The sequence below is a fragment of the Pinus tabuliformis genome, chromosome 6 (assembly GCF_031772625.1).
Source record: "Pinus tabuliformis cultivar Carrire ecotype Pingquan chromosome 6, CPIR1, whole genome shotgun sequence".
NCBI classification, from domain to species: domain Eukaryota; kingdom Viridiplantae; phylum Streptophyta; class Pinopsida; order Pinales; family Pinaceae; genus Pinus; species Pinus tabuliformis.
The window spans coordinates 1,725,789,937-1,725,814,943 of NC_142292.1; positions in this window are offsets into that span (position 1 = coordinate 1,725,789,937).

The following is a 25,007-nucleotide window of genomic DNA, read 5'->3' on the forward strand; positions in this document are numbered from 1 at the left end:
TTCGCGAAGATTGGAGACTAATGGGATGATGCGACGATGGATAAGGTCGCTGAATTGCTTTGCAAATACCAGGATTTATTCCCCACCAAGTTTACAAATCTAAAAGGGATAATCAGGGACCTACGTGTTATGAAGATCACGTTGAAGCCCGACATGAAGCCAGTTAAGCAAATACCTTACCATCTCAATCCGAGGTATAAGGAGAAGGTCCGCTTAGAGATAGACAAGATGCTCCCGGCAGGCATCATTGAGCTTGTGGAAGAATTTGACTAGGTAAGCCCAATGGTGGTACAGGAGAAGAAGCAGAAGGATGAAATAAGGATATGTGTGGATCTTAGAAAGTTGAATAATGCTTGCGTACATGATCCTTTCCCGACTCCATTCATTGATGAAGTGTTGGACAATGTAGGTGGACAAGAAGCATATTCCTTCACTGATGTGTTCTTGGGGTACCACCAGATCAAAATCGCGCTAGAGGATAAGAGCAAGACAACCTTCGCGATTGAGTGGGGTTGTTTCCAGTACACTGTAATGCCATTTGGATTAAAGAATACGTCTGCGATTTTCTCGTGCGTAATCATTACCGTGTTCAAGGAGTTTATTCATAAGTTACTAGAAGTATACTTTGATGATTGGACTATGTTTGGGCTGTTGAAACACCATGTAGCAAGTTTGCGCCTGATGATGGATACCTGTTGAAGATACCAAATCGTGCTCAATCTGAAGAAATGCCTATTCTGTGTTCCTTTTGGGACCCTACTGTGTCATGTGGTTTGTAGACAAGGACTGATGGTAGACCCCACGAAGATCATGGTGATACTAAATTTGGAAGCGCCAAGGAGTGTGAAATAGTTGCGCGCTATCCTCAGACACACAGGCTATTATCGAAATTTCATCAAAGGCTATGCCCAGATCATCGTGCCTATGGAGAAGTTGTTAAAGAAGGATGTCACGTTCTGTTGGAATGAGCACTCTAAGAAGAGCCTGTATGTATTGAAAGAAAAGATGGTCACTACGCCGATCCTAGTCTTCCTGGATTAGAAGGAGTTTCATGTACATGTCGACGCGTCATGTATAACATTGGGAGCAATACTGACACAGGCTAGCGAAGGAGACTTGGACCATCCTATCGTGTTTGCAAGTAGAAGGTTATTTAAGGTAGAGAAGAACTATTCCACCACCGAGCGTGAAGGATTAGCCATGGTATACACGCTCCAGAAGTTTAGACACTACTTGCTGGGTGGCCATTTTAAGATGTATACAGATCACTCCGTGTTGAAGTACCTAGTAAATAAGCTTGTGTCGGGGGGGAGAATCTGCAGGTGGCTGTTACTGTTCCAAGCATATGATTTTGAAGTTATTGTGAAGCCTGGACGACTGAACGTGAGACCAGACCATCTGTCGTGCATCGAAACAGGGGAAGAGCCCACTAATTTGGAGGAGCAATTACCTGACGCACAACTATTTGTAGTGCATGTCGCAGAGGGTCATTTTGAGAATATAATACACTTCCTAACAATAGGAACCTCCCCGGAGGGATACACCGTTCAACAGAAAAATGAGTTAGTGGTGCGCGTGATAGATTTCTATGTCATTGTTGGGCATCTATACAAAATGGGGTCTAATGAGATATTGCGACAATATGTACCTGAGTTTGAAAGAAGCAGCATCCTCACGGATGCTCATGGGGGCACCGCGAGAGGACATTATGCAGGGAGAGTGACCACGCAGAAGATTCTACGCGCAGGGTTGTGGTGGCCAACCCTCCATCAGGACTCAAAATCATATTACAAGGCATGTCATATGTGTCAAAGGATTGGCAGACCATCGTGGAGGGATGCGATGCCTCTGAATCCACAGATGACATTACAACCCTTCGAGAAATGGGCGATAGATTTTGTGGGACCCATTCAACTCCAGGGAAAGACAGGGGCAAGGTACATTATCACCGCGACGGAGTATTTGACTTGTTGGGTGGAGGCACAGCCTGTGAAGGGTTGCACAAGCACGACTGCTACAAAGTTCCTCTTTGAGTATGTACTAATGCGATTTGGCTGTCCAAAGATCTTGATTAGTGATTGTGGTACACACTTTCTGAATGAGACGATCAACGCGCTTGTTACCGGGAAAAGTGTCTATTTAGAACTGCTCTATCCCACTAAGGTGTGACAGCTTCCTTAGAAACAAACAGAGAAAACTACTTTTGTATTTCCTTTATGAATTAAAGATAGAGGGGGATAGAAAGAACCGACCTGTGTCTTGTGCTAGTCCTTTGATCCAATCCCTCTCTTCCTTGACAGCTTCCAGCTACCTGCTCCCTTACTTGCCCAGCTTCACCAAGTTCCTGTAAGATCACAGAAGAAGAAAACTACACAAAGACATGGATCTATATTCATAAAAAGCTTAGGATCAGATTTAAGCTAAACATACAAATGTAACAAGCATCAATGATACACAAGCATGTAGGAGAAACTCAAATAGTTTTTATTGATATAACAAGAAGATCCAGGAGGAGTTACAACCGATGATTCCTGATCCAGCATCAACCTCCCAGCAAAGAAGCCCCTTCTTCACCTCCAACAAAGCATAAATCACCCAATACTATGATATCTATCTCAAAACCAACAACAATTCTTTGCAATGTACAAAATTCCAGCCTCCGGATCTCTGGGATGAGGGATCCATATATAGATGTATGCAAGGAGGATGAGTCAGCTTATGATTTGACTAGTGTCTTCTCTCTGTCAGTTCTTGCTTCCACTTGGAGACTGAGAGCCTCTTACTCATCCTTGGTCGAATTCAGTGAGGCAAGTGTCATTGGAGAAGATTCTGGAAGCTTCCATTGTCTTTCCACCTTGCGGAATGGCACTGCCATTTGTCATTTCCCGCTCAACGCACCATGATAGTGCATTTAGGTGCGTTGCAATGCACCTATCTAGTGTATTTAGGTGCTATGCAACACAACTAGCTAGTGGAGCAGCTGAAATGATCCTGATTTGACTGATTCTGAGCAGTTTCTGGTGGAGAACTTCTGGGAGAAGCTGTAATTTGTTGACCTTGTTCCTTTAGGGGTTGGAATAACACTTTTAGGGACTTAGGAGCCCTTGGTTTATGGACATTTCATGCTTGGTGCTGCAAGGCACAAAAATGTCTATAACAATTGCCCCCTAAAGTATGAGGCCGTTAATCGGGTGAAATGCTTTATTATGAGGATCCGAAGTTCTTTCAATGCTGGGAGGAGACCTGTAATAAGATACAATACAATACATTATCTTCATACTGTTTTTCATGATCTAGCTGAGGCGGGCATTCCCATGCTCAACTTTATAAATTCATTTTCATGTACATAGGACAAACAATCGTCTAAGTGTAGACTGATGATTCTGATAGAGCCATCATCCTTTTGATAGGATGATTATCTGTGCTGCAATGCTGTACATTTAATGTCTTTATTTTCCTGAATATATATCGCAGCCCGGATGGATGAAACTAGATCCGGGGTCTTCAATCTCGTTCGATCTTCACTCGAAGTACAAGTCGATCCATGTGAGAAATGTTCTGAAGTCGAACATGGAAAGACATCGCTTGATTACCAGTCAATGATGTAAACTGTTAACAGGCGCGAGAGGAATCACCGATAATGATAATTACCCTCAAGGAAAGGGGGGGCGTAGGGGGGATAGGAGGGGACCCTAACATTTCTTTCTTGAACTCGAAGAGACAAAGGATCCATTTTATACCCCGGCTCCGTAAGGATCTCGAACACCACGCAAAATCTTTCGGTCGAAGGCCATTGATGTAAACCTGTCGCCGGAAGTGAGAAACTTGCCATTAAGGCATGCAAGCTTCAAAGTACTGAATGGGGTGTTCCTAGATCAACTTCTTGGATAATGAGCTGATGTCGACAAGAAGCGATCCGTCAAAGGAGGGCCTTAATGAATCCCACATCAATGACACGGAACAGAGCAAATGATTTTGATGGAGGTGAAAACAATCTGATGATATACGGTTCAGGATGGCGGTCATGAAAGAATGCAGTATAATGTATGGTAGTGGATGGGACACAGGTGACTTCTCTGGATGACTTATCTTGAACATGTCGGCGAAACTTATGTGATGGATTGGTAGCATTTACCCCAAATGTGGATGGTATGGCGTGACCATGGTGATGTGACCGGTGAATGAAACAACCCAACCCGACTCGGACACGGAGTGGAAGTGTCATGTTCAAGAGCGACTTGCTACCAATAAATATTCTTTGAGTTTTCTTCCCAATTTTTCCCCAGTCATTGCTGACCAGTACCTCTTTATTTTTGTCAAGCTTGAGGAGGATAACATATGCTTGTTCTATAATTTGCCCTTCGGGCAAACCCATCGCTATGTTTTAACGAGCCTAGCGATAGTGAAACTCGTTCTCGTCTAAAGACAAGTTTGTCGCTATTAATCTTTTTAACGAGTTTAACGACAAAGATAACTCGGTCCTTTTCATTTTTAGAGAGTCTGAAAAGGTACGTAAAGGTAACTCCAAAATTCCTTTTTCGTCATCTAATCCCTTAAGTCCGAAAAAGTATAAAACAATATAGAAGGGATGAATTTTCGATAGTTTTAACGAGCCGAAGAAAACAAGCGCTCGATCTTTTTGTGCAATAATCCCTCAGGTCCAAAAAGATTAAAATCTAGAGGAGGGATAGCCCTTCCTGTCCCTTTAACGAGCTGGAAGGCCAAGGACTCTGTAATCTTTTCATATTTTACGAGTCAGTTGAAAAGAGCTTAAAGGAGACTCGTCTTTTGAGGAACGAGTGATAAAATGGGTAGCAGCTGATTCCAGGTAAGGTTTGGAATTTTCCAATCACGGCAGTGTCACAAGGATGGCTAGTGAAATCACTCTTCGCAGCTATTCCTCAAAATGGGTAAACAATCAAATGGAGGTGAATGATCGGCCAATGGAAAAGTGGAGGTGACGGTGCAAACACGACCAAGGATTTAATGGTTGAAGTACTACATTCACGGTGGTTATTTACCGGGGAATAGTTCATTTTTTAATGAGCTTAAATGCGGGTGGAAACATTTGCTCGGTCCGAGTTTATTTTTTAACGAGCTTGAACCTCGCGGTAAACACTGCTCGATTAATCCAGTCATATGATAAGAATGTCTCATATAAAAATGGCAACTTTTAGAGTTTTGCCTCACATCCTTTCTTTATGCAAGTTAGGAAACGACCAATCCTATGGGTTTAAAGGGTTAGAGGTCCTAAAAATTTAAAAAAATAAATAGTCGCTCTTCGCTTGCATTCCAAAAGGTTTGCATGCCCCCAGGTATAAAACAGAGTTTCAAGGTTACCCCTTCTTTAGTCCGTTAAAACATTTGTTTTACCGAGAGAGGCCTACCTCTTACAGGTTACCCAAAGATTGTTCTATTCACAACGCAAACAAAACAATTCTTCAGCGATATCTACCTAGATAAACAAAGGCGAGTGGCGGCGCTCGCCAACTCACATAACTTTGACAAGAGAATCATGTACTAGAATAACCCCCTCTTCCACTCACGGACGGGGGTACAGACTAGGCATATTCTCCCGCGGAAACCTACTCTATACCCGAAGTTTTCCTGCCGAAGCAGACCAGGATGCATGCCCCCTGGGTTTCAGTCATATCCCTCCGAATTACTCGCGCTCATCGGGAGGACGGACTGGAGATTGAGACATTTCTTGCGTGAAAAGACCATTCAGGGATGGTATATGACTATTTTCTCTGTATGATCCGGGAAATGAAAGCTGGTCCACGAGCTTGACCACTCTTCCTTCGTGCAGAAAATACATTACTCTAAAGAGTGAGGAGACAATGGCTCCCATGCAATAAATATAGTCTCGTCCAAGGAGTAGATTGTAATCTAGGGGTCCTTGAACTACCATTACGTTCATGCGAACGGTTTTCCCTCTCAATGTTATGGGCACATCGGGAAGGATCCCTAAAGGTCGACTGGTTCCTTTATCAAAGCCTGTCAGATTTCTCATCTCAGGCAAAAGAGATGGCAAACCAAGCGCTTTCCAAGCAGTCGAGGAAAGGATACTCACAGAAGCCCCTTCATCTATGATGGTACCAGCCATAACCATTCTATATATTTGAACGATAATTCAGAATGGTATGCTTGCTGGTAAACGGGGTCTGCCTAGTTGATTCCAGTCGAAGGAGACAACTAGGTTGCTTGGAGGTGGGACCGAATAGACGGCCGGGTACGACTCTGACGAACTTCCTTCCTACGGTAAAGGAACGGGTAAATTGCCCCCATGTTCGTTGGAGTCTGTGCTTATGAAGAGAATTTGGACGGTGTCATCCTTGTTCTCCTCAGTGATTGTATCATCTGAAGATGAAACCTCTGAAGGCAAGACCGGGTCAACTGCCGCCTCGACCTTTTGACTTTCGTCTGGTATGGATCCAGATGGTTTATCTTCAATGATAGGTGCTTCAGCCGACCACCTGAGCGGGCCAGCTGGATTCTCAACTAGTGACGGACTCGGCAAGAGTTTTTTATATCCAAGAGGAAGTCGTAACGGTGAAACCGGACGATCATCCAAAACTCTTTTAGCTTCGTCTAAGAAGGGACAACGGTGGACGGCATGATTGCCTTCGCACAGTTTACAGGGAAATCTAGCTTTCCCTTTTTGTCCTCGGGCTTCAATTTCGCTAGTTGACGGTGTGCTTTCAACATGATCATCAGAGGTTGACGACACTGGGTTGTGCAAACGAGGAGACCAGTCCCTTAGTATCCGGGGATGCAGGGACAATCTCTGTGAAAGTGGTCTCCTTTGCAAATGACACATGGCGATTTAGGCCTGGTCGGTGCAGTGTGTGGATTTTCGTTAGACGACACTCGTTTTCCCCCATTCGCCTTTGGCTCCTTCTTCTTCTTCTCTTTCTTCTTCTTTTCCTTCTTCTCCTTAGGAACTTGGCTTTTAGCTTTACCAACTCCATCAAGTGAAGAGGAAGGAGGAGAGGAAGAATTAGAGGAAGTAGAAGGCTGGTGGGCAACTCTGGACTCGTCTAATTGCTGATTCGACTGTTCAGGAATAGTGGTGTTCTGAACGACAGAGGTTGAGAAGAGCCATATAGGCAAACCAATTGTCAGTCCTGGAAGTGACAATGTGGCCATATGGGGTGCACCAACATCTCCCCAAGAGGAGAAGGGACTAGGATTTCCACCAAGGGGAATTCCTTGGTTGGTAGACTCCATTTTCTCAACCCAAGATCAACGTAGGAAAGGGGTAATGAATATTCCGTTTAAAATAAATTTTAAGACGCTTTGACACAACTTGTTTTTTCAGTTTTAAAGAGTCGAGAAAAAACAAAAGATGACTCTAGTCTCCTTCGATTTTTAATGAGCCTGAAGTGACAAGTGCTTAGATGGACCTTTTCCGTTAAGGAGTCTGAAAAGGAACGAAAGGGACTGCTCTGGAGATCTAGGTAGAGGGAGTACCAAACCAATCGCAAAACTGCAGAATACTTTTTACGGTACGACAGTCAATCTTCCCGAATGCTGTGTTCAGTGCATTGCGATCGATAGGGCGGCAGACACAACTTCCTATGGATAAAGGATTTAAGCCTATAGGGGTCTCCCAATATATACTCGACGGTACGTGGGAGCACAAGTCCGTACTGGCACTTATCGTCTCAAAGTGGAGGAATCACCCAACCATCAGTGAGGACAACAGTTACCAGGCTTTACGACGCCGGAATACGTCTCTAGCCTAGACCTCTAAATGTTGTGCGTTAAGTTCCAAAGCGTTGTTAGATTCATTGAATTTATTTTAAGTTGATCTTTCTTATGAAGTTTTCCTTTTGGGTTCACCACGAGATGTAGATGTAATTCCTAAAATGCAATCTAAAGATGATAAGCAAACTTTTATCTCTTTTCAGCAATGAAAATCCTAGCTACTAGGGGAAAAGAAAGACACAATCTTTTCACAAAGAGCAAAGAGCACACTGTAAATGCACTTTCCTAAATCAAGCCAAACAGACTGTCAATATGCAAATGCACATGTGCATGTATTTGTTTTCGACTTTCTTAATATTGATGCTAAAAAGAAAGTTGATGTACAAATCTGAATTTGCTTTCAAGCGACAAACACAAACAAGCTTCTTTTCGAAATCAAAAGATAAAGACGATTACGACGCTTTACGATTTTGAAATAAACACTCGTTTTTGACACTAGAAAAACATAAATTCAGACCAAAGGCAAAAGTAAAAGTATAGTCGACCATCAACAGCAATCAAACTTTCTCCTATGATCGAAATCGACAATTGCGACAGATCTAAATCAAAGGACGACAGTACGACTATTTTACTTTTGCAATGGAAAATTGTAAACGACTCAACAAACACATAAAAACATCTACAGTTCTTTTGTACAAAGGAAGCGGAATTACAACAAGGAAAAGGGGTTTTTAAACAGACACATACACTGATCACAGGCTGCAAAAATCAGAGACAAAACTGGAAAGAATGAAGCACAAGAACCTCAGCTGCACAGGGCTAGTCTGATCAGCGCACCTGTAACACAAAGAAACTGGATTGCAGCGCAGGTTTCCCTCTCGGGAACTGCGCTGAAATGCGGGAACTCTTCACAGTACCTGCGCTGGGGCAGAAACGAGAATTCTATCCGGGTTCTGGGTCATGGTTTGCAGTTTAGTCTTTGGTTTTTGGCCGAGTAAAAGCAATCAGTAATGCACAATCAGAGGGTAGATCTAAGGAGGGTCTAAGAGCTATCACAAAGGGCAATCAGATCATTTGTGAATCAGCTATTCAAATCATAAACAGATCCAGTGAATGGATTGAAGTAGCAGATGTCTACTTTGCATTTGTTATGGCAAATGCAGTTCGAATGCTACTTATAAGCTTATGAAACAAACAACAAAAAGATACACAAACAAACTAATTAGACAATCATTCCCCAGTGGAGTTGCCATTTTGTTACCGGGAAAAGTGTCTATTTAGAACTGCTCTATCCCACTAAGGTGTGACATCTGCCTTAGAAACAAACAGAGAAAACTACTTTTGTATTTCCTTTATGAATTAAAGATAGAGGGGGATAGAAAGAACCGACCTGTGTCTTGCGCTAGTCCTTTGATCCAATCCCTCTCTTCCTTGACAGCTTCCAGCTACCTGCTCCCTTACTTGCCCAGCTTCACCAAGTTCCTGTAAGATCACAGAAGAAGAAAACTACACAAAGACATGGATCTATATTCATAAAAAGCTTAGGATCAGATTTAAGCTAAACATACAAATGTAACAAGCAACAATGATACACAAGCATGTAGGAGAAACTCAAATAGTTTTTATTGATATAACAAGAAGATCCAGGAGGAGTTACAACCGATGATTCCTGATCCAGCATCAACCTCCCAGCAAAGAAGCCCCTTCTTCACCTCCAACAAAGCATAAATCACCCAATACTCTGATATCTATCTCAAAACCAACAACAATTATTTGCAATGTACAAAATTCCAGCCTTCGGATCTCTGGGATGAGGGATCCATATATAGATGTATGCAAGGAGGATGAGTCAGCTTATGATTTGACTAGTGTCTTCTCTCTGTCAGTTCTTGCTTCCACTTGGAGACTGAGAGCCTCTTACTCATCCTTGGTCGAATTCAGTGAGGCAAGTGACATTGGAGAAGATTCTGGAAGCTTCCATTGTCTTTCCACCTCGCGGAAAGGCACTGCCATTTGTCATTTCTCGCTCAACGCACCCTGATAGTGCATTTAGGTGTGTTGCAACGCACCTAGCTAGTGTATTTAGGTGCTATGCAACGCAGCTAGCCAGTGGAGCAGCTGAAATGATCCTGATTTGACTGATTCTGAGCAGTTTCTGGTGGAGAACTTCTGGGAGAAGCTGTAATTTGTTGACCTTGTTCCTTTAGGGGTTGGAACAACACTTTTAGGGACTTAGGAGCCCTTGGTTTATGGACATTTCATGCTTGGTGCTGCAAGGCACAAAAATGTCTATAACAGCGCTGACAGAGGAATTTTAGGTATATCATAGAAGATCATGCCTTATCACCCACGGGCTAACGGGACAATGGAAGCATTCAATAAAGTGTTGGAGAACGCGTTGACCAAGGTTTTCAATGCTCAGTGAAGTGATTGGGACCTACACATACCTGGAGTACTATGGGCTTATCGAACGACATGCAAGAAGTTGACTGGACAAACCCCCTTTAGGCTTGTCTATGGTGTTGAAGCGGTAATGCCTATGGAGTATATTGTGCCTAGTCTGCACATAGCAATGCTCATGGGTATGACGGATCACAAAGCCCTGGAGAAAAGGCTCGCACAGTTGGATGAGCTTGAGGAAGAGAGATTTCTCGCTAGATTTCACCAATAGATTCAAAAGCAGCACGAAAAAGCATGACATGATCAACACATTAAGCTGTGCACCCTTAAGGTAAATGACCTGGTTTTGTTATATGACAGTACATTTGATAAATTTCCAGGGAAATTCAAAATGCACCGGTTAGGGCCCTATGTCATTAAGGAAATTACCAATGGAGGAGTGGTACAACTAATCAAATTGAATGGAGATCCCTTACTAGGAAAGGTGAATGGTAGTCGCTTGAAGCCATACACCGGTGATCCAGCCATGTGACTAGATGAAGGTAGCATAGTCTTAGTGCTCCAGGTAGCTGGAAGGAGGCGTGGAACTATAAACTACATTGCCCGGGTTGGAGAACTGTGCGATTTGAGGACTATGTGAAGCAAGGAAGTGTCACAGGGTTCGTGGCAGCGCGAAGGGAGCTGCACTACCCAGGGAGAAATCGCGTAGGTCGGCCGAAAAGTGTTTGTTAAGGTCACTGTTCATGATTTGACGGTAGAAGTGTGGCCAAATGGAGCAAGCTGCCAACATTTAGGACGAAATTTATGGCTCAGATCCTTGAAAATATGCCACCAATGCAGCATTAATGAACCGAATTTGGGGGAAACAGTCGGATTTGAATTCAAAATGCCCTATAAATTACAAGTGGTTGTCTAGAGAAAAACACTTGGCATTTTTAGAATTGAGCTGTTGAGCTCTTAGGCACACATGAACCAAGAATTCTTCGAGGCTTTGAAAGAGACGACAACATTTGCAAACTTACTAGAGACGTCGCGATCACTGTTGGAAAGCATTATGTTGGCACCCAAAAAATCTTGGACACCAAAGTAGAGGAGTCAGTGCCGGAAGTTGAGATGGAGGAAGAAGTAGCTACTCCAAAGGTCGCTAAAGTCCCTAAATCACTGAGAACGCCAAGGCCAAAGTCGACCCCAACCAAAGAGACCACCAAGGATAAAAAGGGCAAGAAATTTTCCATACTGGTGTGCACATTGCTAAGGAGAAACCCACCAAAACCCACCGCACAAGAGAAAGGCAAGGCCATAAATTTGGAGCCAGAGGAGGAAGACATTAAAGACATCCGGATGGACGATGAGGATGTGGGAGTTGAAGTGGAGGAGGTTGAAGCCCAGGGTGCGGACCCTATTACTTGGTTTCCTGAGTATGTCCCTCCGCGCAAGTCCAAGACCAAGGTGTCGAAGGACATTGATGAGAGCAAGACCCCCTTGCAAACCCCTTTGCTATCAGATGAGATTGTTTTCGATGGACAACACTTGGTGCGGGTGCTGCTACTAAAACTTGAGGACTGGGACTTGGCTAATCACAAGAAGTTCCCACACCTGGCAACCGAGTAATTGATGCGCCGCATCATTGATACAAATACTAGAATGACCACATTGGAGCCGTGGAGGTGGCTCAAAGGAGTAGACAAGGTAGGGTTGCTCAACCTGCTTTGGGTACTGCACTACAACTGCACCCTAGTGGCAATATTGGTCATCAAGCAGCTGTTGTGCTTGGTGCATGATGGGTGTTTGTGGCTGGAGGAGCCAATACCCATCACGGATAGATTGATTCACTAGATAACGCGATTTCCTTACACAAGAGAGAATCCGACCATGATATTTGGCGGAAAAGGTGGTGAACAGGCTCTTGTAGAGTCTATGAAGGAAAAGCTTAAAATGGTGAAAAAGCCACGCAGATATGCTATATCCAGCATCTGCGACCTTGCTATGAAGGTAGCCACACAGATCTTAGCAGGGAAACTGATGAGGAACTGTCGCGCCGATGAGGTGCTGGCGCCTGTCGTCACACTAGCAGCCCAGTGTGCCAAAGGAGTCTAGTCCAATTGGTCGGACTACCTTCGCGGAGAGTTCTTAGCAAATTGCCGTGAAGCACGGGAGCTCAGCAAGACATTCCACTACGCGTGGCTCTTGCTGTCAATTGTGCTGGTAGCATGGGAGCTGCCAGAGGACATCTAGATCCCTTCTGTCGCGCTAGCCCTCCCAGAAGCAGCAAAGTATGCTTCATTGTGGGCGACCAAGGACACACAGCGAGTCAAGGACAACAAGATCTTTTGGATCTTCATGGAGATGAACATCTGCATGGCTATCAATCGCAAACTGCGGTTGTTGCCTACGGTATATGCCAACCTGTAGGGCTATGCAAAATTTAAAGCAGAATTTCATCATGTATCCATTAGGGCGCAGAAGGACCCTACACAGAAATGGTATGACTTGCCTTATCTGGCAACAGATGACACCATTGATGTGGTACTTAATCAATGGCTGACAGAGTGGCGCACTACAATAGACTTGGCAGTGGGAGGGAGAAAGTTTTCCGCATAGAGAAAGAAGGAGGAGGCTAATATTAAGATGACACAGCTGGTCAGAAAGAGGAAAAAGGAGGCCACTGATAAGGCCCAGGCAGAGCACGAGGCCACGCAATAGACAGTGAAGTAGACAGGTGGGACAGAGTGAGGGTCTAACAAAGGCGCAAGGTCGCCTTCACCTAAGATAGAGGAGGAAACAGAAAAGCATGACGTGGACCCTCAGGAGACGTCCGCCTGCATCAAGCGCCCAAGGGAGCAGGAGAAAGGAGGGTCTAGAAAGTGTTAGAGCCTAGATCGACCTCAGGCTGAAGGGAGGCAATCCTAGGATAACCACAAACCAAGCTTAACCCGGTAGCTAGCCTTACCAGGTCGGGAGAGGGCTCTCTCCTTTTCAATCTCAGTTGAGATGACTGATTCAAATATGGATTTTAGGCTAGGTATAGTAGCTCTAGGGTTTTTGGTTGATTTTGATGGTTTTGTTGCTGGATCAAATGGAGCAAGCAGCTTTGGGTCCAGGAAATCAACTCAGAAATGCAGGGCGTTCTATGGGGTGAGGTAGGCAGTTGTTTAACCACTTGAAATTGAGTAAGATGGTAGCTCTAAGATTGGTGAGGAGCTAAGGAGGGATGCAGATTATGAGTCCTCTTCAAATAGTAGAAAACATCAAAAACTAAATGAATTCCCAAGGCAGAGCACTATAACCAATGTATTCCACCTATCTATCTTGATTTCATTTAATTAGAAGAATGAATAAGATTGTGGTACACATAACACATGGGAAAAAATAATTACAGAAGAAGAAACAATGAAAAAACACATTACCACAAGAATCCCACAAAAATAGCTGCAAATCTTGGTTTATTTCCTTGCCAAACTGCTGATACAAGTGTACAATGAAGCTCAATGCGTTCACAGGAGTCCAACCTTTACAAATGACTAAGAAAGTACATAATATAGGCATCAAACCACCTATGCTAGCCATCAAGGGTAGAATCCATGAGAATAGGGGTGGTTTCAAGCATATCTAAACTAAGAACAAGAATATAGGCAATGGAACAGCTTGCCTCTAAAACCAAGGAAACTAATTCATTTAACCCAAAACCACCTCAAAATGATGTATCTAACCTCTAGAGTCATTTTAAAATTATATTTACATAGAATAGCATCATTTACATTCATAAATTCATCCAAAATGAGAGTAAAAGTCAACTTGTAGATAAACTAGGTAAAATTTTGATTTTTGAGAAAACTGGCAAAATTCATCCTATGTGTAGTGCTTTTTCAAACCCAGTTTTGGAGCCCTTCCCCTTGACCAAATTGAGCCCAAGATGTCTTTCTGGAAATGTCTGCCTGTTAGGTTTTTGGAACATCTTGAATTTCTGAATTTGGAGGTCATTTGGCCCCTCAAAAGTGGAATCTCCTAAGACTTCTTCCCATGTGTGCAAAAAGTGGTAGAGAGGTCATTTTTTGATGGTTTTTTGGCCTTTAGTTGACCAAGATCTGCTCCAAATTTGATGAAACTTTAAGGGATTGATTTCCTCATCATGTTGAGTCCGAATATGCAAGCCATTTCTCCAAAAAGTGTCTCCATCAAAAGCGCAGCGCAGGTGGCGTTGTGCACCTATTGCAATTTCCTGTGTTGCAAAATTTCAAAATTGGAAAATGATCAAAACTCACCAAAATTTGCCCAGATTTCGCACAAGGAATTCTCATTAAGTGATTTGATGGGCTAGTGAGGCCTCAGCTAAGATTTTTAGCTTGTCATGCTCTTTTTTTCTCCTTAAGGCCTTTTTCAAATTAGCCTTAAGCCTCTTCATACTTGTGTTACATATTTTGTTCCAGGTCAAATAGTGATAGGCCAAGTGGTGAAGCATCCTCTTGTCTCTATTGGCCTTCTCAAGCAGATTTTCAAGGTGTATATTGACCTTTTCAAGCCAAGTTTCCTGATCATTCTCAATCTCTTGCTCAATGGAAGTCATCTTGACCTTTGCCTTCTTTGCCTTTTGCTGCTTTTCCTTGATCATTTGCATCTCCATGAGGGCATGTTTGTCAGTCAATTTTTTATTTTCTTGCTCAAGATAATTAATGATAATGTATTTCTCCCTTTCCAACTTGTCATTTAACATCTGAATATGTGCCTATGGCTGTGAACACTTGTGGTTGTACAGACAATGGTGAAGTGAAAACAAAGTGGAGGAATGGAGTGTATGGAGGGGTATGTGAATGTATGATATGTAAAAAAAGTTTAGGGAATGTGAAAGGGATTTAGGAGAGAGGGCATGGTTTTAGGGAAGTAAGTAGGGTTTGTAGGGCAGTAGGTAGGGTTTGTAGGGTTTGGGGAAAGTGTAAGTAGGAGTGGGGAAATGTATGGGGGGAATGGAATTAGGGAAAAATATATGTGGGAGTGGAGTTTAGGGAGAGAGTAAGCGGAGTGTAATAGGATAGAGGGAATGAGGGTATACTATCAATAATGAGTGATATCACTAAGAAAAATAGGTTTTAGAGCAACAAATTTAGGGTTTTAATTTAAAAGAGGAAAGACCAAGAAAAATCTTCATGAAAGCGCTCTAAACAACAATAAGATGGTAGTACTTACCTTGAAGAGGAAATTTGGAAGTGATTTGGTAATTTTGGAGGAAGTTTAGGCTTGTCTAGATAGGTGCGCAGTGCCCTCTCACAGGTGCGCAACGCCTTTTCTATGCGCAGCGCCAGTGTAATTTTACACTGTCAAAATTTGCCGGGTGCGCAACGCCTTTTCTATGCACAATACCTTTTGTAGACCACTTTTGGAGGCCTTCCCGGTGTCCAAATTGGGCATGTGATTTCTCGTTGGAAATTTTATCGAGTCTACTTTCCATAACATCTTGAATTTTCCAATTTTGAGTTCATTTTCCCTGTCAAAAGTCCAATCTCCCAAGACTGGTCAAAATGTGCAGAATGAGGTTGCCTAAATGAAGAGTGTTGTTGCAATCAACTTTTGAAGGTCTTCCTCAACTCCAAATTGATCTTATGATAGCTCATTAGAAAGCTCTTTGTGTCTAGTTATCATTTAACTCATCAAGAAAGTCATTTGGCGAACCAGTCTAAGAGAAATCTTGATTTTCACAAGGTCACTCCAGAGGTTCATTAACTCTCCTGAGGCAACTGTATTTTTGACATTTCTCTAAAACCATGACACCTGTGTAAAAAGTGAAGAAGGTTTTTCTTCCTTGGCCTATTTTGGACAAAAACCTCTCTCACTTTTTCCAAATTCATCTTTTCTTGCTTAGAAACACAGTTTGAAGAAAAACCGTCCCTTATGTGTGATGAATGGCTTGTTCCTTGGAATGACTTCTCGACAAATGGTGGAGACCTGATGTTTGATGATATGAGATGGCCTCATTCCTTCTGATATCTCTCATGCCTCCTCTGCTCAGATATCTCTGATCCCATAGCCAACCCTAGCTCAGTGGGAGAGGAAATTAGGGTTTGTTCTCTTTTGCTTTTGCAGGCGGATTGGTGCTCAAGATGACTTGATTTTTGCAGTGGCAGGTGCTTGGCAATATCACCGGGTGACCAGGAGCAGCATGGAACCATTTATTACATATGAGAATGATAAAATTACATTAAATTTAACTATGAAATCCAAATGCCCTGTTTTTCACCTCAAAACTAGTTTTGAGGTAAGCCCTTCATTAAGCTTACAAATCAACTCATTTTGACTTTTCTAATCGTTATTAACCTCCCCATGTCTTTGTTGACCATTATTAGCAATAACCACTGAAATTTGACCATGGAGGAAACCCTAGACCTAATGAGGCTGAAACCCTAAGACCTAAGACCTATTTAAACATGAACCATTGACCTGAAAAGTATGAACAGAGGTCAGCGGATATATGAGTTGAACCCTACCATTAGTTGATCCATGACGTTATGGAATGCAACTCATCAGAATGGGACACCTAGTATGAAATGCAAAAGAGTAATTTTGATCACTGATGGCAGTGTGAAGACACTGACACTAACAGAAAGAAATCAAAGGCTACCAAGACATCATCGGACCCTATCACGCTAACAGAAGGTGACTTGCATGATATCGGTGACATAGTGAGGCATGTCACCGCGGAGGCCCTTGCAGCAATTTGAGCAGCAACAATAGATCATCTTGGGGGCTATCCAGACAGGGTTGCAGGAGCTATAGACCCGCACGTCGTCGGTTGGCATGGTGTCTACCAGCCTGGCTATCAGCACTTCAGAAGCTGCCAAGATGCTGCATGTGAAGGCCTCCAGTGTGATAGTGCTGCCCGATGGAGCACTGACCATAGAGAATGAGGTCGAAAAGCCCACTGTCAATGCCCTAAAGGGAGTAGGGTTAAATCTGGCAGCACTCCCGTGTGAAGCGCTCCACCTCTTGTAGGATGGAGTGATTGCAGATGGAACTACAACGAGATTCTGCCATTGTCGCTGAGACTGAGGCGACCAATCAGAGCAAGCGCATTATTCAGGTCGTCGAGGAGGCATGCTGAATGGTCCCAGAGTTGGCCATTACGGAGGAGGAGCCAGTCGAGGTGTGCATCTACAAGTTGGCCACAGGGGTGCATGACACTCATATTGAGATGGAAAGGGTTCAGTTGGAGTTGAACCTGCAAATCACAGAATTATAGTTGAAGGCACAACCTTCAACTTTGCCAGAAATGAAGGAGCAGTGGGCGACCGATTTCACAGAAGCAGTAGCGATGGTGGATAGTGAAATATCAGACTGCACACAATTTTTTGAGCGGTGGTTTGAGGTCTTGATTGTACGTTTTAACCCGGTATAGAAATTACTTGCATATGAATTCTAAAACACAAAAAATAAACAATGTGAGAGCATAACACATAAAACACATATACACAAAGATTTTCCCCTGGATCCCAAAACTAGGACTACCAGCTTGATTTTTTATTATGTTCATTTCAATGTTACAATACATATTTATACATGTCGAAGCATCCAATACCATGCACCGAAAACCATTGTGTCCAAAACCATGGACCGAAAACCATCGTGTCTAAAACCATGTGTGACAATCATACACAAAACCATAGGTAGGTCTGCCCAACCTAACATAGAGTCCAAAACCAAAATTTTCCCGGGCGCTACCCTGAACCCCATAGAGTGGGGTTACCTACACGCCTCAAACCCCCTGTGACTCCCCCTGATATGAAAAGAAGGGAGGGGCTTCGCCCCCCTTCTATCCCCCTAGTTAACTACGTGGGCTAGTCGTGGAAATACTATAACACTACCCAAGATTCTCCCACTTGTTGTTTTCTTTCCACAGGGGGCCACAAGAGAGCTTAGTCATTTATCCAGCCCTGCAATGCCCATTGCTTCTCTGCACCAAGAGAACTTCTCAGATCTCACAGATTTTGTCAATGCATCTGCACTATTCTTTAAAGTGTCTACCTTTACCAGCAACACCTTTTTGTCTTCTATCATATTCCTCACAAAGTGATACTGAACATCAATGTGCTTTGTCTTTGAATGATATGCAGGGTTCTTTGCCAAGAAAATTACACTTTGGTTGTCACAGTCTATCCTTATAGCTCCTTGTACTAACCCCATATTTGAACACAATCTCTGCAACCAAACTGCTTCCTTGCTTGCATGAGTGGCTACTATGTATTCTACCTCTGTAGTTGATAGTGCCACTACAGATTGTTTCTTACTCATCCAACTGATTGCAACTCCAAATAGGTTAAACACGTACCCACTTGTAGATCTTCTCTGATCCAAATCTCCAACCCAGTATGCATCAACAAAGCCACGAATATCCAACACTCTGTCCAATCCTGGTATTCCTTGGTAGCACAAACCATAATGATGCAGGAGCATTCAGGCCAAGAAAACTCATTGTAATTTAGTAGACATAGGGGTATTGTGTTTTCAAGGAACTTGGTTTCCTAAGTGTGAATTAAATGTAATTATTAATGTTTTGAGTGATTTTAATGAGAGTAGCTAGAATAGGGAATTAATTAAATAATGTGAGGCATATTTGTAAATGTTCTCGAATATAGGAGACCATGAGATATTTAAGATAGTTGAGAGATTGAGGGAGTGAGAATTGATTGTAAATCTTAGATTAGGAGCCAGTTCATGAATCTAGGGATTAGAGAGGAGTTTTAGGAATGAGGAAGAGATTTAGGAATTTTGTTAAGGAATTCATGGATCTAAACCAAAATTGGTTTTAGAATCCCTGGGTATAAATGTAAGCCTAAAAGGTAGAGACAGGGGTTAGATGTTTGAGATAAGTTAGGCTAGATAGATAGCAAAAGTGTGGTTTTAAGCCTACGAGCATATTTGTAAACCAAGGCCACTGTAAAGAGGAATCAGGCTTGAGAGACAGAGATTCCATTTGGTATTATTCGTTTGTATTTATATATATACAGTGATTGAATAGAACTGTAAAAATGCGTGATTGAGTGTTGAATGGTGGCTTGAGTGTATCAGAGAATTGCATATGTGTATTTATGCAAGTAAAGCACAGTGAATGCAGAGAAGCGAAGTTCAACGAATGTATAGAGAGGAAGAGAGCGAACCAGAGTTTGTAATGGATCTTGGAATCCATTGAAGGATCAAGGAGTGATCTGGAGCGATATTGATAAAAGGAGCTTAAGAGGCTAAGCCATAGGGAGGCACAGTGGAATAGAAAAGGCGTAAGGCGAAACCTTTAATAAACCCTGGAATCCATAAGAACTGAAGAAAATGGTGTAAATTCAAAGTAAATAGGCGAACAGAGGAAAGCAAGTATTAACGCTCAATAACCATTAGATCTGGACGATCAACGGTTGAGATTAAGTTGCAATCGAGTCTTAGAAATTGTAATGAGCAAGAGCGATTAATTGTGGACCGTTGGATCATGGCCAGATCAACAGTCATGATTTAAATCGCATATCGCCGATCAGAGATGCCAAGGGTCAACAGTTTATGAATGTTGCGATATCGCCGACAGCGATAATCGGCGATCGACGTTTGGGATTTATTGGCGATAGGCATCAGGATTTAATGGCGATCAGGCATCAGGAGTTTCGGAGATCGGAGGAGTAGCACGGCGGAGAGCCAGCGAGGAACCGGACCCGACGATATATAGATTCGGGTCTACATAATTTAAAATCCAGAATACATGTGCGGAGCAGAATTTTAATGAAATTCCTTTGTGTTCAATAAAGGGATGGTCGAGCCTTTTAAGACTAAAACCTATATATTTGTGTCCTGATAGTTGCAGATCAGAGGAAAAGGTATGATGGGGCATATATGACCATGAAGAGCGATAACGATTGTGATGAGGTTAAACCTCGGAAAGTGTGCAGAAGCATACGAAAGGCGGAAAGGTAAGGTTTTGTGTGTATTTCCTTTGCAAATGGATCTTTTCCTTTGTAATTGATTTATAAAGGAATTAAGCGCCGATTGAAGGTTGTAAAGGGTTTTGAGTATTAAAACCATACGTGATCAATGGTAAGAGGGAAGGTTATATATATATGGGTTTTATAAAGGCTTGAGGACTATTTAAAGTCCCGATGGGAGTTTTGGCTTGGTAATGGTTCCGATAAAAAGGAACTGTGGATAGAGAGGGCCTTAACCATTATATATGGATGAAGATTTGACTACATTGATAGTTAAATTCCTGGGACGATGGATTATGCATATTTATGCATACTGTGGGTAAAAGCAGGTGTAACCCTGTGTCAATTTGGTATCAGAGCAGAACTGCAATCAGAGCAGAATTATAATTGAATAATTGGGGTTAAACAGAATAAAGAAATTCCATGTGAAGGAACTGAAATGAGCTATGTGTTAAAGTATTTATGCAAGCAAGAGGAAGGATTAGATTTTAATCTGACAGACAGTAAGCGCACAAAGATGGTATATAGCAGAATTTGCACATGAAAAAGACAGAGGACAGTTTGTTCAAAGGGTAGGAAATGGTGGAACAAGATCATGCATAAGATCTTGAAGGTGAGATGACATATTTGTTTTAATTTGATTGAATATTGGAGAATGTGTGTTTTTATACTAATGCACAAATAGCAGCATAAAGAAAACCAATGATGTTTTTTTTCTTGAGGAGGATGAAGATTCACTCGAATGTGAAGAATGGATGGACACTGCTTGTGAAGCCATGTAGCAACAATGAACTTGAAGAATCTAATTAAAGGTTGGACGAAGAGGATAAGAGTATGTTCAAAAGGAAACTGAGAATCAAGATTTTGAAAGCTTGGGAATGATCTTTGGCTTAAGTAAACAAAGGTATGAAAGTAGCAACAGTTGAGTGAATGCAAGTTTGGCACAAGACTATAACAGTGAGACTGTAGGAAGAACTTTTAGAAGTTCTTAGAATTGTAGCAGAACATTATTCCAGCTGAGGCTTGGAATAGATAAGGACAGAGGAGTCCTTAAGAGTAGTGAGTGGAGCAACCAGAGAGAGAGAGAGCAAGATTTCTCAATTCAAGTTCTAAAGAAAGAGGACTTGGAGACCAGGCAGAGGAGAAGCTTGGTGAGAAAATTAACCTAGAAGGAGTTGATTGGTTGCAGGTGTAGAAGCTCACACAAAAGAGAAGATGGTTATGGAAAGTCATATGGAAGGTTCAGAAGAAAGCTACAAGGTGAAGGAAGAGGGTGCCAAGGCAAATGGTAAGAGGATGAGTCAAGCAGAGACTGACAAAGTAATGGCTGAGTTAAGAAAGGAACTCGATGTGTTAGTAATGCTACTAGAGAAAAACCAAAGACAAGATTGGATCTTGAAGAGGAAGCTAGTGAGGTGGCATAAATTGTATAAATTACAGAGAAGGTTACAAAGGAAGAGAAGTCGGTAGGTGGATATGCAATTAGCAGAGGAACTAATGAAGCTTGAATAGATGCTGGATGTTCAACTGAGATCTGAAGAGCACAGAGGAGTTGAAATTGAGATGGGAGTATCCATTTGTGAACCATAGAAGGGTGAATTTCTGGGTGAAGAGGAAGGGATTATTGATGATTTCATTAACTGTTGGACAAATGCAGACCAGCAGGAAAAGTAAAACCTTGTATTGTTGAATCTAATAATTTTGATATGATTATAGGTTTTGTAGTGGATAAGCAACCTTTTGAAGCTGTCAGAAGTATGGAAGAATATCCTTCTGAAGATAAAAACTCTGAAGGAAAGGATGATGGAGAATGTCTCTTAAATGAGAAAAGCAGTAAAGTATTGTAGCAAAAGGAATTTGATAATGCATTGATATTTGAAACTGTGGCAACACAGGAACAAAATCTGGTGGAAGAAGATGAAATTCAATCTGAAGAGTTGATATGTAAAGCAATAGTTGAGACTGTTGAACCTTGTAAATTTCAAACTGATAATTTGTGTATAAATGCAGGAAACATAAGTAATGATGAAGTACTTATGAAGTGTCATAGACAGCTTGAATTGCTGGAATATCTATTGGGAAATTCAAAGTATGATAGTGTGATTGCAGAGGAAGGATTTCACTACAGTGGAAAAGAGCAGAAAGACATCATGGAAGCAGATGGTATGGAGGAGAGAATAGATGAGAGTCTCGTGAATTCTATTGGGAATTCAAATCAGCATACTGATGTGCTGATAAAGGAGGAAAAATTAGAGCAACATACTGATGTGTTGCCAAAAGGAGATAAGGCACATAAGCCTTATGTTTTTAATTTTAACAAGTGTTTTGAGTATGCAAGTTTAGTTGCAGATGCTGGAGGAGATTTGGCACAAATGAGTAGCCAAATAAAGTTGAAAGAAGAAGAGTCTATGGAAGAATTTAATCCATGGAATAGAGAAGTTAATTTACTGGAGAAAATGTTGAAAATTCATGATTTAGTGCAGAGAGTGATAATCTTGATAGAGGGTAAGGATGATAGGGAGGTAGCAAGTAAAATATGAGTTAGCAAAGCAAGCAAAGCAGAAGTTGGAGCAAGTAAAGCAATTGGAACAAGAGCAAATGAAGAAGAAAAAGAAAACCAGCAGCAGTTTGAAGAGTTAGTGGACAACAACAACAACCTAAAGCAGAGAGAAGGAAATAACAGTGAATGGCAGAATATGGACCAGTTCAAGGATGTGCTGGAAACAAAGATTGAAGAAATGTGGTAGTTAATGATGAAGCAGTCCATATGGGGAAGATTAATAGCAACAGGAAGGATGATCAATCAGAGTATGAATCTAATTGACAAGAAGAATAAAATAGAGCAGAAAACAACATAAGTACAGCAAAAACAAAGGAAAAAAGCATTTGGACAGCTACAAACTAAAGTTTGGGACCCTGGAGGATTTTTTTTCAATCAACTTATGAAGACACATGATCAGGAGATCATGGAAACTTTCTACTTTGGGAGTCTGATGCAGAAGCATTCAGGCTAAGAAAACTCATTATAATTTAGTAGACATAGGGGTAGTGTGTTTTCAAGGAACTTGGTTTCCTAAGTGTGAATTAAATGTAATTATTAATGTTTTGAGTGATTTTAATGAGAGCATCTATAATAGGGAATTAATTAAATAATGTGAGGCATATTTGTAAATGTTCTCGAATATAGAAGAACATGAGAGATTTAGGATAGTTGAGAGATTGAGGGAGAGAGAATTGATTGTAAATCTTAGATTAGGAGTCAGTTCATGAATCTAGGGATTAGAGAGGAGTTTTAGGAATGAGGAAGAGATTTAGGAATTTTGTAAAGGAATTCATGGATCTAAACTAGAATTGGTTTTAGAATCCCTGGGTATAAATGTAAGCCTAAATGGCAGAGATAGGGGTTAGATGTATGAGATAAGTTAGGCTAGATAGATAGCAAAAGTGTGGTTTTGAGCCTACGGGCAGATTTGTAAACCAAAGGCCACTGTAAAGAGAAATCAGGTCTGAGAGACAAAGATTCCATTCAGGATTATTCGTTTGTATATATATATATATATATATATATATATATATATATATATATATATATATATATATATATATATATATATATATAGTGATAATAGAATTGTAAAAATGTGTGATTGAGTGTTGAATGGTGGCTTGAGCATATCGAAGAATTGCATATGTGTATTTATGCAGGTAAAGCATAGTGAATGCAGAGAAGTGGAGCTTAGCGAATGTATAGAGAGGAAGAGAGCGAACCAGAGTTTGTAATGGATCTTGGAATCCATTGAAGGATCAAGGAGTGATTTGGAGTGATATCGATCAAAGGAGCTTAAGAGGCTAAGCCATAAGGAGGCGCAGTGGAATAGCAAAGGCGTAAGGCAAAACCTTTAATAAACCCTAGAATCCGTAAGAACTGAAGAAAATGGTGTAAATTCAAAGTAAATAGCGAATAGAGGAAAGCAAGTATTAACGCTCAACAAACATTAGATATGGAAGATCAATGGTTGAGATTAAGTTGTAATCGAGTCTTAGAAATTGTAATGAGCAAGCGCGATTAATCGTGGGCCGTTGGATCGTGGCCAGATTAATGGTCATGATTTAAAGTGCATATTGGTGATCGGAGATGCCAAGGGTCAACAGTTTATGAATGTTGTGATATCGCCGACAGTGATAATTGGCGATTGGCGTTTGGGATTTATCGGTGATCGGCGTCGGGATTTATCGGCGATCGGGAATCAGGAGTTTCAGAGATCGGAGGAGTGGCACGGCGGAGAGCCAGCGATGAAACGGACCCGACGATATATAGATTTAGGTCTACATAATTTAAAATCCAAAATACATGTGCGGAGAAGAATTTTAATGAAATTCCTTTGTGTTCAATACAGTGATGGTCGAATCTTTTAAGACTAAAACCTATATATGTGTGTCCCGATAGTTGCGGATCGGAGGAAAAGGTATGATGGGGCATATATGACCATGAAGAGCGATATCGATTGCGATGAGGTTAAACCTCAGAAAGTGTGCAGAAGCGTATGAAAGGCGGAAAGGTAAGGTTTTGTGTGTATTTCCTTTGCAAATGGATATTTTCCTTTGCAATTGATTTATAAAGGAATTAAGTGCTGATTGAAGGTTGTAAAGGGTTTTGAGTATTAAAACCATACGTGATCAATGGTAAGAGGGAAGGCTATATATATGGGTTTCATAAAGGCTTGAGGTCTGTTTAAAGTCCCGATGGGAGTTTTGGCGGGGTGATGGTTCCGATAAAAAGGAATTGTGGATAGAGAGGGCCCTAACCATTATATATGGATGAAGATTTGACTAATAATTCCTGGGACGATGGATTATGCATATTTATGCATACTGTGGGTAAAAGCAGACGTAACCCTGCGTCACATAATCACTAGTGCCATACAAATACCTAAAAACCGCTTCACTACT